This window comes from Coenobita brevimanus, chromosome 23 (assembly GCF_032717465.1).
Source record: "Coenobita brevimanus isolate Jiangsu-jjx chromosome 23, ASM3271746v2, whole genome shotgun sequence".
Classification (NCBI taxonomy): Eukaryota; Metazoa; Arthropoda; class Malacostraca; order Decapoda; family Coenobitidae; genus Coenobita; species Coenobita brevimanus.
In genome coordinates this window covers 46845078-46860849 of record NC_136976.1, presented here as the reverse complement: position 1 = coordinate 46860849, position 15772 = coordinate 46845078, and the positions used below count along the sequence as shown (strand labels likewise).

Sequence of the window (15772 nt, the reverse complement as noted above, 5' to 3'; positions counted from 1 at the left end):
ATTTATGGGCCACATCAACTTTGAGTTACTTAATCCACTAAACCACCAGGCATCTATTTGTTGGCTATATGGTTACCACCCAACATGGTAAATGGTTTCCTAGGTTACATTAAACTAATTGAATTGCTACTCAGTGTACAGTCACTTGAACATAGCATTACAATGAGTGAAAGGATTGCTAGGCATAATTCCAAATGGGTGGGTACAATTCAAAAGGAGAAAACACAAAAGATAATAATGAAAGTACTGTAATCCATTATCTGACTGTGAATACTGTAACCTTGTGCAGTATTCCACCAATAAATGGGGTGGGTAACATTATATGCAAACCATCTACACAAAATCTCAATTATTTTTATATGTGCTTCACAAATCCCTGTGGGATGTAAGCATTCCACATACTGTACTATCATATGCAACAATACTGACAAAATCAGGCAGCTTTACAATTATACAAACTTCCCTCAACTTCTTTTCTATCTCCTGAATGGAGGACACAGAGGCAGGGTTGGTACCAAAGTGGGAGACCTGGTTTTGCCCACCTGGGTTTTTTCAATAAAACCCACTTATATATATATATATATATATATATATATATATATATATATATATATATATATATATTTTACCCACTTTACTGTTTTTTTTTTCTTCAAAATAATGAATTTAATCACACTAATTCAGTGTAATATGAGCCAATATCATAGAAACTTATAACACATACAAGCAGAGCCATATATCCAGCATTATTTAATTTTGTAACCTTAAATTTAGGATTACCAGTAAGTCTGTTTTTGATAGATATGGTTTTAACTTAGTAAGGATTAGGATAAATTTGTTATATATATAATCAGTATTTAAGCTGAGTCAGGCCTAAGCCAGGTTAGGTTGTCTCATATTATTACCAAAGCTCAATCATTTAAGAAATGTATTATAAACATTGCAGCTTTTTGAATACAGGTCTATTTGATAGTGGCAAGAGTGAAAGATGAGTTTTGGGCGAGAGTAGAAGCATGTATGGACAAGTTTGAGAGGAGCGAGAGAGTGCTGTTGATTGGAGACATGAATGGCAAAGTTGGGAATGTACGAGTGGATGGAGTGGTTGGTCAGTGGGGTGTGCCAGCTGAAGTAGATGGGAATGGTAGTGCTTTGGTGGACATCTGTGCTGGTAAGGGGCTGGCAATAGCCAACACCTACTTTCGTCATAAGATGATCCACCGGTATACATGGAGAGTAATGAGGAGGATGGATGGTGAACTTGTTGAACGAAAGGCAATGATAGACTACGTGTGTGTGGATGAGCGAATGAGAAGACAAGTGTTGGATGCAAGGGTGTGGAGAGGGTGGGGGAATGGAGTCTCGGACCATCACTTAGTGATGGCCAAGGTAGAGCTGCAAAGAAAGTGCTTGAGGAGACGAAGGGGAAGACAGGAGGAAGCAGCTCCTGTGAGAAGAGTGGAGAAATTGCAAGATAGTGAGAAAAGGACAGAGTATAAGAGCATAGTGGAAGAAAGATTGGGTAGGTATGAGCTAGAGCAGATGGAAGGGGTGGAAGATGTATGTACGATATTCACGGAAGAGATAAGCGCAGCGTGTGAGGCGGTTTGTGGAGTGAGGAGGAGATGCAAGGGTGTGCAAGGGACAGCATGGTGGAATGATGAGATGAAACGAGCTGTGGAACAAAAGAAGAAGGCATATGGTGAATGGTTGGCGAGTAGAGGTAGGGGAGAAGATGAGAGAGAGAAGAGAGAGGTATATGTGAGCAGGAGAAGGGAGGTTAAGAGACTGGTGAAGGAGAGTAAGAAGAAAGTGGATGAAGAGTTTGGGAGGTATCTGAGTGTGAAATGGAGGGAGAGTAAGAAATTGTTTTGGAAGGAGGTAAAGAAAGTAAGGCAGTGTGAAAGGGGAAATAGTAGGGGAGTGAAAGATAGGAATAATAGATTGTTGTTGGAGAAGAGAGAGAAATTGAGGAGATGGAAGGAGCACTTTGAGGATTTGTTGAATGTAGAGAGTGAGAGCAGTGTGAGTATAAGTGGTTGGGGAATGGCTGGGAGAAGAAGAGATGAGAGGAGGGAGGAAGAGATCAGTAGGTCGGAAGTAGTGGAAGCGATGAAGAAGATTAAGCTGGGAAAGGCCCCAGGAATTGATGGAGTGTGTGGTGAAATGCTTAGGTATGGGGGTGAGATTGTTGTGGAGTGGATATGGAAGTTGTGTAGATTGGCTTGGGAAGAGGGAAGGGTTCCAGAGGACTGGAAATCAGGTATAATTGTTCCTCTGTACAAAGGAAAAGGGAGAGAGAAGTATGTGGTAACCATAGGGGTATTTGCCTTCTTAGTGTGACTGGTAAAATATATGGTAGAATACTCATTGATAGGGTTAGGCATATGACAGAGGAGCTAGTTGGAGAAGAACAAGGGGGATTTAGGAAGGGAAAAGGGTGTGTAGATCAGATATTTGTTCTAAGATGTTTAGTGGAGAAGTATCTAGAGAAGGGAAGGAAAGTGTATGCTGCCTTCATGGACTTGGAGAAAGCTTATGACAGAATAGATAGGCAAGGTATGTGGAAGGTATTAAGAATATATGGAGTGGAGGGAAAATTGTTGAGTGCTGTGAAGAGTATGTACGAGGGAGCTAGGGCTACAGTGCGAGTGGATGGTGAGCTGAGTGAGTTCTTTGATCTCAATGTGGGACTGAAACAGGGGTGTGTGATGTCTCCATGGCTGTTTAATATATATATGGATGGGGTTGTAAAGGAGGTACAAGGTAGGGCAGTGGATGTGGGGCTGGGCCTAATGAATGAGGGTGAGATTTGGAAGCTTCCGGTGTTGCTGTTTGCTGATGATACAGTATTGTTGAGTGAAGATGAATGGGAGTTGCAAGGTTTGGTGAATGAATTTGGGACAGTGTGTAGGAGGAGGAAGCTGAAAGTTAATGTAAACAAAAGTAAAGTTATGGTGTTTGAGAGGAATGAAGTCACAGAGTGTGCAGTGAGGTTGGATGGTGAGGATATGGAGAATGTGAGTGCATTCAAGTACTGTACTTGGGTAGTGTGATGAGTAAGGATGGAACTTTGGGGGATGAAGTACGTGAAAGGGTACAGCAGGGAAGAAAGGTTGTTGGTACACTGAAAGCAGTGATGAGAAATAGGGAGGTGAGTATGGAAGTTAAGAAGTCACTGCATGATGGTATTGTGATCCCTACCCTGACGTATGGAAGCGAGGCATGGACCTTGCAAGAGGGGAACAAGTCAAGAGTGAGAGCAGTGGAAATGAGTTACTTGAGAGGAGCATGTGGAGTGACGTGGAGGGACAGGTTGACGAATGAAGAAGTGAAGGAACGTTGTGGGGTAGATGTGGATGTGGTTGAAAAGATTAGGAGAAATACACTGAGGTGGTTTGGACATGTGGAGAGAATGGAGAATGAAAGACTGACTAAGAGGGTGTATGTAGGTGAGGTGGAGGGAGGGAGAGGGAGGGGTAGACCGAGGATGAGGTGGAGGGATGGAGTTGAGAGGTATATGAGGGAGGAGGGGGTGAGATGGGGGGAGGGGAGTCAAATGGTGGGTGACAGAGTGACTTGGAGGCATTTTGTCTGCGGCCACCCTTTGCGGGATTAGGGCGTCGGGCTATAGATAGATAGATAGATAGATCTATTTGATTGACTCTGATTTGTTACCCCAAGCCTATTATTACTGTTAAGATGATGTGTACATTCACTTATGGAAGTGATTTTTCACCTGTATGAAGAATGGGAAATCTAGGTGTAAAATTACCAAAGAAAGTTGTAGCAGCAAAGGAAATGAGTCCTTCTCCTATTACAGTGTAGTGTGCACAGGTGTGCTCTCATATTGAAACTTGCTTTACAGTGTAGCTGGCATCCCAGGGGTAACAGACAAACAAGTCAAAACATTATCATCCCTCTTATTCAACCCACTATGTAAATTTCTCATTGTGTAAAATTATAACTTAACTGGGCAGTACATAATTAGGTCCCCATCCCCGCCCTGGAGGGGCTTGGGGACGGGTTTTATTTTCACTCAGATTGTCTGTCCGTGTTTGTTAGTCTGTCTGTCTGTTAACAATTTTACGCAAAAACTACTTGGAGCAATTCTGATTAAAATTACAGGGATGATGGGCTCTGACCTGATCACCTGATTAAATTTTGGGCCAAACTGGGACAAGGCTCAGGCTGTAGGCCCCCCAAAATATAAAAAGAATATATACAGATAAGGATAAAAATTCATTTCTTCGCCATAACCCCTTTCAAATTCGTCATATCAACATGCAACCAAAACCCAAATGTGCATCTTTCAAATCTGCATCCTGCAACATGTTTCCTTACATCGGGGGGATCACCCCCAGGTAGTGGTAGGGGGGTCAACGTCAGGTGGGTCGGGCCTAAAATTTCAAATGGGCATAAAATCGTAAATTTTTACCCGATTTACTCCAAATTTGATATGTGACATCATAGGGGCATTTGTCTTCTTAGTATAATAGGAAAAGTGTATGGTAGGATACTTATTGACAGAGTTAGAGAAAGAACAGAGAAATTAGTTGGAGAAGAACAGGGAGGCTTTAGGAAGGGAAGAGATTGTGTAGATCAGATATTCATTCTTAGATCTTTAGTGGAAAAGTTTCTACAGAAGGGAAAGAAGTTGTATGCGGCTTTCATGGATCTGGAGAAAGCATATGACAGGGTGGATAGACAAGGATTGTGGAAGGTGTTAAGAGTATTTGGAGTAGATGGGAAGTTGTTGAATGCTGTGAAGAGTATGTACGATGGTGTGAAGGCTGCAGTGCGTGTGGATGGTGAACTAAGTGAATTTTTCTCTTTGAAAGTTGGGTTGAAACAGGGATGTGTCATGTCTCCATGGTTGTTCAATCTGTACATGGATGGGGTAATAAAAGAGGTACAAGGTAGGGTAGTGGATGTTGGAGTGGCCCTGGTGAGAGAGGATAGTGTTTGGAAACTCCCTGTACTGTTGTTTGCAGATGATACTGTGTTGTTGAATGAAGACGAAGGGGAGCTGCAAGGCTTGGTGGATGAGTTTGGGAGAGTGTGTAAGAAACGGAATCTAAAGGTGAATGTAGGGAAGAGTAAAGTGATGGTCTTTGAGAGAGGTGAAGTCAGTGAATGTACAGCAAGGTTGGATGGTGAGGAATTGGAAAATGTGAGTACGTTTAAGTACTTGGGTAGTGTGATGAGTAAGGATGGAGGTTTGGAGGGTGAAGTGCATGAAAGGGTACAGCAGGGAAGAAAGGTTGCTGGTTCTTTGAAAGCAGTGATAAGAAACAGGGAAATGAGCATGGAAGTGAAAAAGTTACTACACGACAGTATTGTGATACCAACTCTAACGTATGGAAGTGAAGCTTGGACATTGTTGGAAGGACACAAGTCAAGAGTGAGAGTAGTGGAAATGAGTTATTTAAGAGGAGCCTGTGGAGTCACATGGAGAGACAGGCTGACGAATGAGGATATAAAGGAGCATTGTGGTGTGGATGTGGATGTGATAGGAAGCGTTATGAGGAACCCACAGAGGTGGTTTGGCCATGTGGAGAGGATGGAGGGTGAAAGACTGACGAAGAGAGTGTAAGTGAGTGAGGTGGAGGGGGGAAGAGGGAGGGGGAGGCCGAGGATGAGATGGAGGGATGGGGTGGAGAGGTATATGAGAGAGGGGGGAGTGAGTTGGGAGCAGGGCAGTGAAATGGCAGGGGACAGGGCGACTTGGAGGCGATTTGTTTGTGCCACCCCAAACGGGATTGAGGTGTCTGGTGATAGATAGATAGATAGACATCTTTAACTAGAAATTCTGTTGTATTTATACGTCAGCACTAAAATGACTGCCAGGGACAGGTCCACTGTGCCTTAGCACCACTTCCTTAATTTGCTGTATGGTACACTTTGAAAAAACCCACCTTTGACTGGGTTTTTTCAAATAAAGTGGGTTTTTGCCAACCCTGCACAGAGGGCAATTTCAGCATGCAGTCCACTGAGTTAACAATTTGATGAGCCTGACACAACAAAACACTTATGTCCATCTTCATATATATTCACCACACCATTTCTTAACATCCATTCCTTACCTTCTCTGCATTGTCATTTACCATACCCAGTCATCTTCTTGGGTTTTCATGCTTCCAACACCTACAAACTCACTCAAAAAAACTCTTTTCAGCACATTCTTCATATCTAGTCTCTCTTTGTGCTCATACCACCTGAACATGCTCAACATGGACTCTTTCCCATTCACTGATGATGCAGTCACCACTGTTAACCAAATTAATGGCATTACCACAGTCATAAAAAATCAAAATCCTAGTGGCAATATCAAAAATTAACCCTGACTCTTCACCCTACACCAAATTAGTCATTTAGGAAAAATTCATTCATTCGTTCATTATCTAATCCAGTGTTGCCCCATGAGGTGCGTAGGAGCCTGGGGTTAGGCAAGTTGGTCCTGTCATTTAACCCTTAAACCGCGGGCTTGTTTTGCTTTGACTTGTGTGTCCTGCGGGCATATTCGCGCTCCGACAGACTCTCTAGAAATATTTGCCAAAAATCAGTTATTAGTCTTAGAATATTAAAATTACATATGTATATGGCACATACCTTCAGCTTTCTCCTGGGATGTTTGTTCAGCCTTCGTTGAGTACCACAGGACTTGTGGAGACCTCTGAAGTTGGGTAACGAAGTCTCCACTTTACACTTCACGACAACCCGTAATATGATTACCACAGCCTGACATTATCACTAGAAACACTATTCTATGATTCTCAAATAGTTTGGAATCCATACTCAAAAAAAAAAAAAAAAACACTGTGAAAGCAATGAAAATTACGAGCGCATATGACCTTCCCACTTGCGCTCGTTCGCCGCTGGTGTTCTGTTATTAGTCATAAAAACACTCACAGTTTATATTTCTATTACTATATAACACTTATATATACAGTAATCCCTCTAATATCCAATGTAATAGAGCCAAAGGCATGTCCGGATAGTGATCCTGTCTGGATATTGGGCCCCAGCCTCCTGGACTTGTACTTATGGACCCTAACTCAGAAAAACACCTATACAACTCCCTCTGGACATGCATTGCACCTATTTAAGACTCAAATCACACCAATAAGGGACATAAAAGACTGAAATAAATGCAAAAGAACCATAAAATGAGGTTTTAGAGGTGAGTTTATACAATATTAAACATTCTGGGTACTTACAAGTCCCTGGCTCCTGGACTGGTTTGAACCGCCAGTTTGCAGTCCACAGTTAATCCTCTGCACTCTAAATTTTAATTTCTTAACACTGCACAACACTGTAAATTTCCGTGTGTTCTAGTGGCGAGGTATTGCAGTTTATTCACTGTTTATTCACAAAAAACAAGCACCTGTGGCTTGCACTGCTATAAGCATCTGCTCTTGATCGGATTTAGGCTGTGACTGTTGATAATGGCAAGGTAACAGAGTTGCTAGATCGCAACGGCCACATTACCAAACTCCTCAATTTTCATTACCATTTTTAACTTTCATTACCAAATTCGTAAAGCTAGCATCTATTCTTTACTAATTATATACACAAGTGGAAATACATGTAATCACTCTTCTTATAATTAACAGCATGTTGATTATTATCACGCTATATAGGCTACCAAATTAATCAGAGAGAGCAAACAATCCACCATCTCCATCCTGTGTATCCTCATACATGTGAAAAATCCATCTGGTAATGCATTATTCTGATTCATTACCAAACGAATTTTTCATTACCAAATTGGCCCACACTTGGTAATGAAAAATACCAAATGGCAACCCTGACAGGGGAGGGGGGAGGGGGGAGGAAGGAAGGGGTGAAGGGACCATGGTGTAACAGCTGTTCGGCGCCACGTGGCAATTTCAAATTACAGGTGGGGGAAAAGTCAGTTTTTTTTCGAATTTTATGCGGTTTTTGGCCCATTTTGGGAATATTGGATCCCGGGACGATTATGTCCGGTTAGTGGGGATGTTCGGATATTGGGCATTCGGATATTTGAGGGATTACTTACAGTCTTTATCCATTAGTTTCCTTCAGTAATAGTAGTTTATTGTCACTGCAGGCATTCAATTTCTCTTTCAGTAAAATACGTAGCATTTACTTTCTCGTCCTGTATACTAGCGTTGAGAGTGAATCTGCCACTTGCACCTTCACTTTTATAACTCACAGTATTCATACATGTTAGAGTGAAACTTTCACTTTCAATACTCCTAGTATATATACTTGTATTCTTATATTACTACTCATTTACATTTCTATTTACACTCTCTATTTTATTTATATTATTTACATTTCTATTTTATTTACACTGTGTTAGGCACTGTCACTTGCAGTAACTTATAAAACTATTTTCCACTGTTCACTTATATTTACATTCATTGCTTTCACTTGCTGTTTACTCATAATTAACACATTATTTACATTTCCACTTGCACTGTTTTACTCACCAGAAAGATCGTAGTCACTCTCTATCATTTTCATTGACAAATTACCCAGTTCACGTTCCACAGCACTCACTTATCTCTTTACCTCTTTCCACACGAGGTTTAGTAGGGGGTAGAGGTCACAGGGCCCTTTGCATGGGGCTAAAAAGGGGCGGAATTTGACAGGCGCGAATCGGACGTGCTTCCACCTTGAAAGACAACAGTAAACTGAATACAGTGTGTGGTGGCCTGCCTAGGGGAAGTGCAGTGCTGCCAATCTCAGCCTGGTGACAACTGCTAATATGTATGCTATGAAATGACTGGCAAGAAATCTAGACAATACATGATAAATTAGGTAGTTTCAGGTGAATGTAAATATCACTTAGGCTTCTCCCTTCCCTCCTTATATATATTTTTATTACGAAAATAGATTATACGGCATATTTCAAGGGGAAATAAACAGCAAAAATTAGTGAACGAGTGCACGTGAGGTGTTGTCAGGTGATAATTAGCCAATTCCAGGTGTATGGCACTATCACTTACCTTATTTCTTTTTTGTATATATTATTTGGTATAAGAATAGGGCATAGGGGTTATTTTAATGGATGAAATCAGTGGAAAATTCCAGGGAAGATTTACTTAGTGTAGCACGGCCGGGCAGGCGAGAGGAGAGGGTAATGGAGGGGAGGTAGGGAAGGGAGTCAAGAATGGGGAGAAATGGCTAAATTGTCAACAATGGATGGGAGTACAGATGAGATTAGGAGTGCTGACTAGTGTTGGGCATTGGCAGTACTGACAGATGATACAAGCCACCACTTGAAAGCCCGGGTGAATTCAAAATAACACAGAATCACAACAGTGACGAACCGCGGTATGATTCCTTGCTCCCAAGCGTCACGAAAGTGACGCCCCGCGGTTAAGGGGTTAAGATGAAAGTGACCAGCCTCACTCATCCGAGGTGCATTACATGAGCAGTAAATCCCAATCACCTCTTGGATATAAACCTGCACTGGCTCAATCCGAATGGAGTGCCTTAACTGCCCAATAAACCACCAGGTGCCATAATTTGGTAATATGGTTACCACCCAGCATAATAAATGGTTTCCTGGTGTACAGGAAACCATTTGGCTTGTTACTCAGTGCAGAGTCACCCATAAACAGAAGGAAGAGAAAAGAATGAAAGAAGGAAAGACAGATGAGGAAGGATGGAAAGAAGTAAGGAAACAAAAACCACGCAATCCCAAGAGTAAAAGAAACTTTTAACTACTTTTTAAAATTCTGTCGACAACTTATCCATGGTCACAAACAGGATAAATGGTAAACCTATGTACAGAATAACAATACAAATCAATACACCAAAAAATCATCTGACCAACTCATGAAACAATACAAAACAATGACTGAACCACTCCCAGCAAAATGGAACAAGAAGGCATATTATCATGCACCTATAAACCATAAAAATACCACTCCACAACAGAGAGTACTGATCCCTAAAGCTTTCCAAGTGTTATTCAAAACTAATAAAGATAACAATGTGGGGTTCGTTACACTGTACAGATTAGACATTCAGAATTTTTGTGCGGACATAACACTGACAGCAAAATGTGTGTGCATGTGCTGTGACCCACGCTACTGGCACAGCTTCATTTTTGAGCATCAATATACATAATATTGGCACATTTCTCATCATTTATGGACAGATATAATTAAAGTTAATAATGTAGCACACACAAAAATGCCTCCTACCTAAATACTGGTTATGTTTACATAACATACACAACACATGAGTTTGTTTTTTTGTTGCAAGATCATGGTAATGTAACACTTGTAACATTAAGCTCTGGAACAAGCGGTATGGTAATCCATTTCAATAACCATGTTAAATGAAACATAATGAAAACAGTGTCAACAATACAATACTGTACGTGGAGAATATTAATAATGGTATAGTATGTAATGAAACACACAAAAAATAATGAAGCATATTAATGGAGAAGGTTGCTCTTTCAAGGGCAATTTACACAATTACATGGTGAGGAATTGGAAAATGTGAGTACGTTTAAGAACTTGTGTAGTGTGATGAGTAAGGATGGAGGTTAGGAGGGTGAAGTGCTTGAAAGGGTACAGCAGGGAAGAAAGGTTGCTGGTTCTTTGAAAGCAGTGATAAGAAACAGGGAAGTGAGCATGGAAGTGAAAAGGTTACTACATGACAGTATTGTGATACCAACTCTAACGTACGGAAGTGAAGCTTGGACGTTGTTGGAAGGACACAAGTCAAGAGTGAGAGCAGTGGAAATGAGTTATTTAAGAGGAGCCTGTGGAGTCACATGGAGAGACAGGCTGACGAATGAGGATATAAAGGAGCGTTGTGGTGTGGATGTGGATGTGATAGGAAGCGTTATGAGGAACACACTGAGGTGGTTTGGCCATGTGGAGTGGATGGAGGGTGAAAGACTGACGAAGAGAGTGTATGTGAGTGAGGTGGAGGGGGAGGCCGAGGATGAGATGGAGGGATGGGGTGGAGAGGTATATGAGAGAGGGGGATGTGAGTTGGGCGCAGGGCAGTGAACTGGCGGGGGACAGGGAGACTTGGAAGCAATTTGTTTGTGGCCACCCCAAACGGGATTGAGGTGTCTGGCAATATATATAATAATATATATATATATATATATATATATATATATATATATATATATATATATAATGAAACAACTATTAAATATATATATTGAAACACCTAAGTAATATATATATATATATATATATATATATATATATATATATATATATATATATATATATACATATATATATATATATATATATATATATATATATATATATATATTGAAACACCTAAGTAATATATATATATATACTGTATGCAGGGGAATATTGATGATGGTATAGTATGTAATGAATGTAATGAAACAAAAAATAATGAAGCATATTAAAGGAGAAGGTTGCTCTTTCGTAGGCAATTTACACAACTGCATGAAACACCTAAGTAATATACACATACATATGTATACAGTAAACTCTCTCTAATTCGGATTAATTAGTGGGAAACCCATGTCGAAATATATGAAAATCCAAATTATCAGAGCACATGCCTGCCCGTCCCCAAAGCGCACCCACGCTCACTAAAACATGGCTGTTTCACAAAAACGTTGACCAGTACAGTACAGTACTGTACCCATGTCCCATACCACATGCCACTGCCTGCCTCAGTGCTACGTAGATGGTCACTGTGATGAGAAGCGTTTATTTGCTTATTTCCTTGCTCCTAATTTCCTCTCAGAACTCTGAGTACGTGATTCCAAACTAAGTTTGGTTAGGCCTAAGCACTCTGAAAGTGCTATAAACACAAGAAAAGCATTTATTCAAAAGGAAAATGTAAAATTGTTGGACGAAGTGACGTGTGGTGTAGGAGTTTAAATGCAAACAATCAGACAGATAAAATGAGTCACATGTGGATAGTTTCTTTGTTGAAAAAAAAAAAAAAAAAGGGGGGTTAATGATGAAGGAGCAGAAAAATTCATGTTTTCGCCTTTAGTGCAATAAGTGTGAAGAAGAAGAAGAAAAAGGTTTTGTGCCTGACCTTTGTTATGAACTGACGGTCTTTGGTCAAGAAAATTTGGCTCTTACGGTATGTGAAGACACTACGTGTTGACGTCAATAGTTGGGTAAGATAATTATGTGAGTTCAGTTCTTGTGAATTATACTGTCATACAAATTATGCGGCTTGGATGACTTGTTTATTATTCACAATTACTGCATTCGTGTGTATCTGAGAAGTGTGAAGTATGCAATCACTCCATGCTGATGACTTCAGTATACTGTAGTTTTTTTCTTTTATTGTTGATGACTAATGACTTTCAAAAATAGTTTCACAATGCATTTTTTTTTTTTTTTTTTTTTAATGAATGCGCCAAAAGTGACTCCTAGCGAAATATGCATGATGCTGGGCGGCCATCATTGACATGGTGGTTCAGTCAGAAGTTTTTGCTTGATTGGTAATGAGGACTTTCAAGAGGCTTAGTGGCAATCCTTGGTGGTTAAAATTTTTATGAGTATTAGGGGGCAAAACTAGTTGGTTAGGTTAGGTTAGAATGCACTAATGTGTCCAGTCGGCAACACCATATGTAAACACACTGTCTTGGGTACCTTACAGCAGAAATATTTGTAATAAAATATCTTTAAAAATATTTTTAAAAATTAATATGGGGCTCCTAGAACCTAACCCCCCTATTTTCTATCTATCTATCTATTGCCAGACACTATAATCCCGTAAAGAGTGGCCATTTGACACTGAGTTAGTTGTTTTACAGGGAGGGGCACTAACCCTCCACCAACCCACTTGTTGACACGTAGGGAGCACGTATGGTTTGGTTATATGGTTACCACCCAGCGCTGTAAATGCTTTGTGGCTTACAGGAAACCATTAGGCTTGTCACTCAATGTAAAGCCACCTGTAAAGGAAAGAAAAACAATAAGAAGTGACAGGAAAGATGGGAGAAATAGGAAGAGAGAAGGGCAGGCACAGAAAATGAATGATAAAGGCTAAGGAAGAAGTAGGCAGCACTGCAACAAGTAAGTGGATGATGGTCGCCACCACCTACCACAATCCCCCATTTTACATGTATATATGTCACATTTTAGCGCGAAAATTGATTTTGCATTAGGTTCTGCATAACCTATCTCGTGTTTTATGAAAACTGTACTGCACTCCTGTTGCTTAACTCGGATTTGTATCCGAATTAAAATTATTTGTCCGGTGTCCAAAAAGATCCAAGTTATCCAATATCCGAATTATATGGATCCGAAATAGAGAGGGTTTACTGAGTGAATACAGTAATCCCTCTACTTCCGGACGCCCACTTTCCGGACATCCCCACTTACCGGACATTGTGGGCCTAGACCATCGGAACCGAAAAATGGCCAAAAAAAGAAAAAAATCCCCCCAAAATCCGAATTTTTTCCCACCTGTAATTTGAAATTGCCGCGCGGCGCCAAACAGCTGCTTACACCATCGCCCCTTCACCCCTTCCTTCCTCCCTCCTCCCCCCTTCCCTGTCAGGGTTGCCGTTTGGTATTTTTCATTACCAAATGTGGGCCAATTTGGTAATGAAAAATTCGTTTGGTAATGAATCAGAATAATGCATTACCAAATGGATTTTCCACATGTATGAGGATACACAGAATGGAGATGGTGGATTGTTTGCTCTCTCAGATTAATCTGCTACCCTACATAGTGTGAAAATAATCAACATGCTGTTAATTATAAGGAGAGTGATTACATGTATTTCCACTTGTTTATATAATTAGTGAAGAATAAATGCTAGCTTTACGAATTTGGTAAGGAAAAGTTAAATTTGGTAATGAAAGTTGAGGAGATTGGTAATGTGGCCGTTGCGATTTGGCAACTCTGTTTCTCCGACATCAACAGTTACTCCCAAACTTCGATTGTGAACAGATCCTTATCGCACTGGAAGCCACACGTGCTCGTTTTTTGTGAATAAACAGTGAATATACTGCAATACCTCACCTCTAGACCACATGGGAATTTACAGTGTTGTGCAGTGTTAAGAAATTTGAACTTAGAGTGCAAAGGATCAACTGTGGCGTGCAAATTGGCAGTTTATCTGACGGTTAGAACTGCAGTGGTGCAGTTAAGAACAATGTGCAGTGTTAAACAATTATAACTCACAGTGCAAAGAATTAAGTGCAGCACAACACTGGATTACTGTACGTGCTTCAAGAGCATTTTCACCACTGCCAAAACCTTAGGAAGGCAGCCACAAACATGACGTAAGTACCCTGGCTGAGGTACAGTCACTTCTAATTCCTCATTCTTTGGTTCCTTTTCATTTATTTCATGCTTAATGTCCATTATTGGTGTGAATAGGGTCTTAAATAGGTTTAAATAGGTGCTATGCATGTCCGGTAGGGAGTTATTTAGGTGGCTTTCAAAGTTAGGCTGGGTTAGGGTCTATCAGTACCAGTCCAGGAGGCTGGTGCCCACTATCCGGACAGGACCACTTTCCGGACATGCCTTTGGCTCTATTACGTCGGACAGTGGAGGGATTAATGTAAATATATATATGTATACACAGTATATGTACATATGTGCATTCCGTAAAACGTCCAAATTTTCCGAAGCTGAGAACAAGCATCTGACATACTCTCCCTAAGCTTAAAAAATTATTATTCAGCTTTGGCCCAGTGAGTCACTGGTTAACCCCTTAACCGCGGGGCGTCACTTTCGTGACGCTCGGCTACAATGGATCATACCGCAGGGCGTCACTTTTGTGATTCTGTGTTATTTTGAATTATCCCGGGCTCTCAAGTGGTGGCTTGTATCATCTATCAGTACTGCCAATGTCCAACACTAGTCAGCACTCCAAATCTCATCTGTACTCCCATCCATTGTTGACATTTTAGCTATTTTACCCCCTTCGTGACTCACCTCCCTACCTCCCCTCCATTACCCTCTCCTCTCACCTCCCACGCCGCGCTGCGCTACGGAAATTTCCCCCTTCTTTTTTCACAGATTTCATCCACTGAAATAAGCCCTATGCCCTATATTTTTACCAAATAATATATACCAAAAAAAAAACAGGTAAGTGATAGTGTTATACTCCAGAAATTGGCTAATTATCATCTGACAAAACCTCACGTGCATTCATTCGCTACATTACCACGATAATTTCCCCTTTGATTTATGCCTTGTAATCGATGTCTGTAATAAAAATATATATCAGAAAGGAAGGGAGAATCCTAATTGACATTTACATTCACCTGGAACTACCTATTTCTTTATTTATTGCCGAGATTTTCTACCTATAAAAAATTAGCCTGTAAGTTAGCAGCAGTCAGCCTAAAGTGTCATTGTCAACCCTTCCCTTCTCAGATAAGCCGCGGCATTTAGTTCCTTGTCCTCCACTGTAGAGACAACATGCCGCACTCGCGCCCCGCCATTCCTGCCACTTCTGCGCCCATTGCAAAAGGGCCCCATGACCTCTACGCCAAAGAAAAGTGTTGAGGCAAGCAGGAAAGGCCTCAGTGACTCTGCAGTGGCACGAGAACTTGCAGAATTGTCCATGATAATGATGGACAGTGACTATGACGATTCGGGTGAATCGTGTGATGAGCCAGGTGAGGTTATCGCGCCAGAAACAGCGACAACAAGTGCTTCTACAAGTGAATTAGTGTCTAGCTCCAAGGGAAAGGAGCCTTTAGTGCAGGAAGGACAAGAATTTGGGAAGGGAGTGAAAAGGCGGCGTGTTAGCCCCAGAACAATGCCCCCACGTGACCCA

The 15772-nt window shown here is 40.9% G+C and overlaps 1 protein-coding gene across 1 annotated transcript in view; it reads right to left on the bottom strand.

The window, feature by feature from the left end:
- The window catches only part of LOC145392692 (tRNA (32-2'-O)-methyltransferase regulator THADA-like), a 165673-nt gene that overhangs the window by 124041 nt on the left and 25860 nt on the right, over positions 1-15772 (bottom strand). The gene's annotated exons all lie outside the window — the stretch shown is intronic.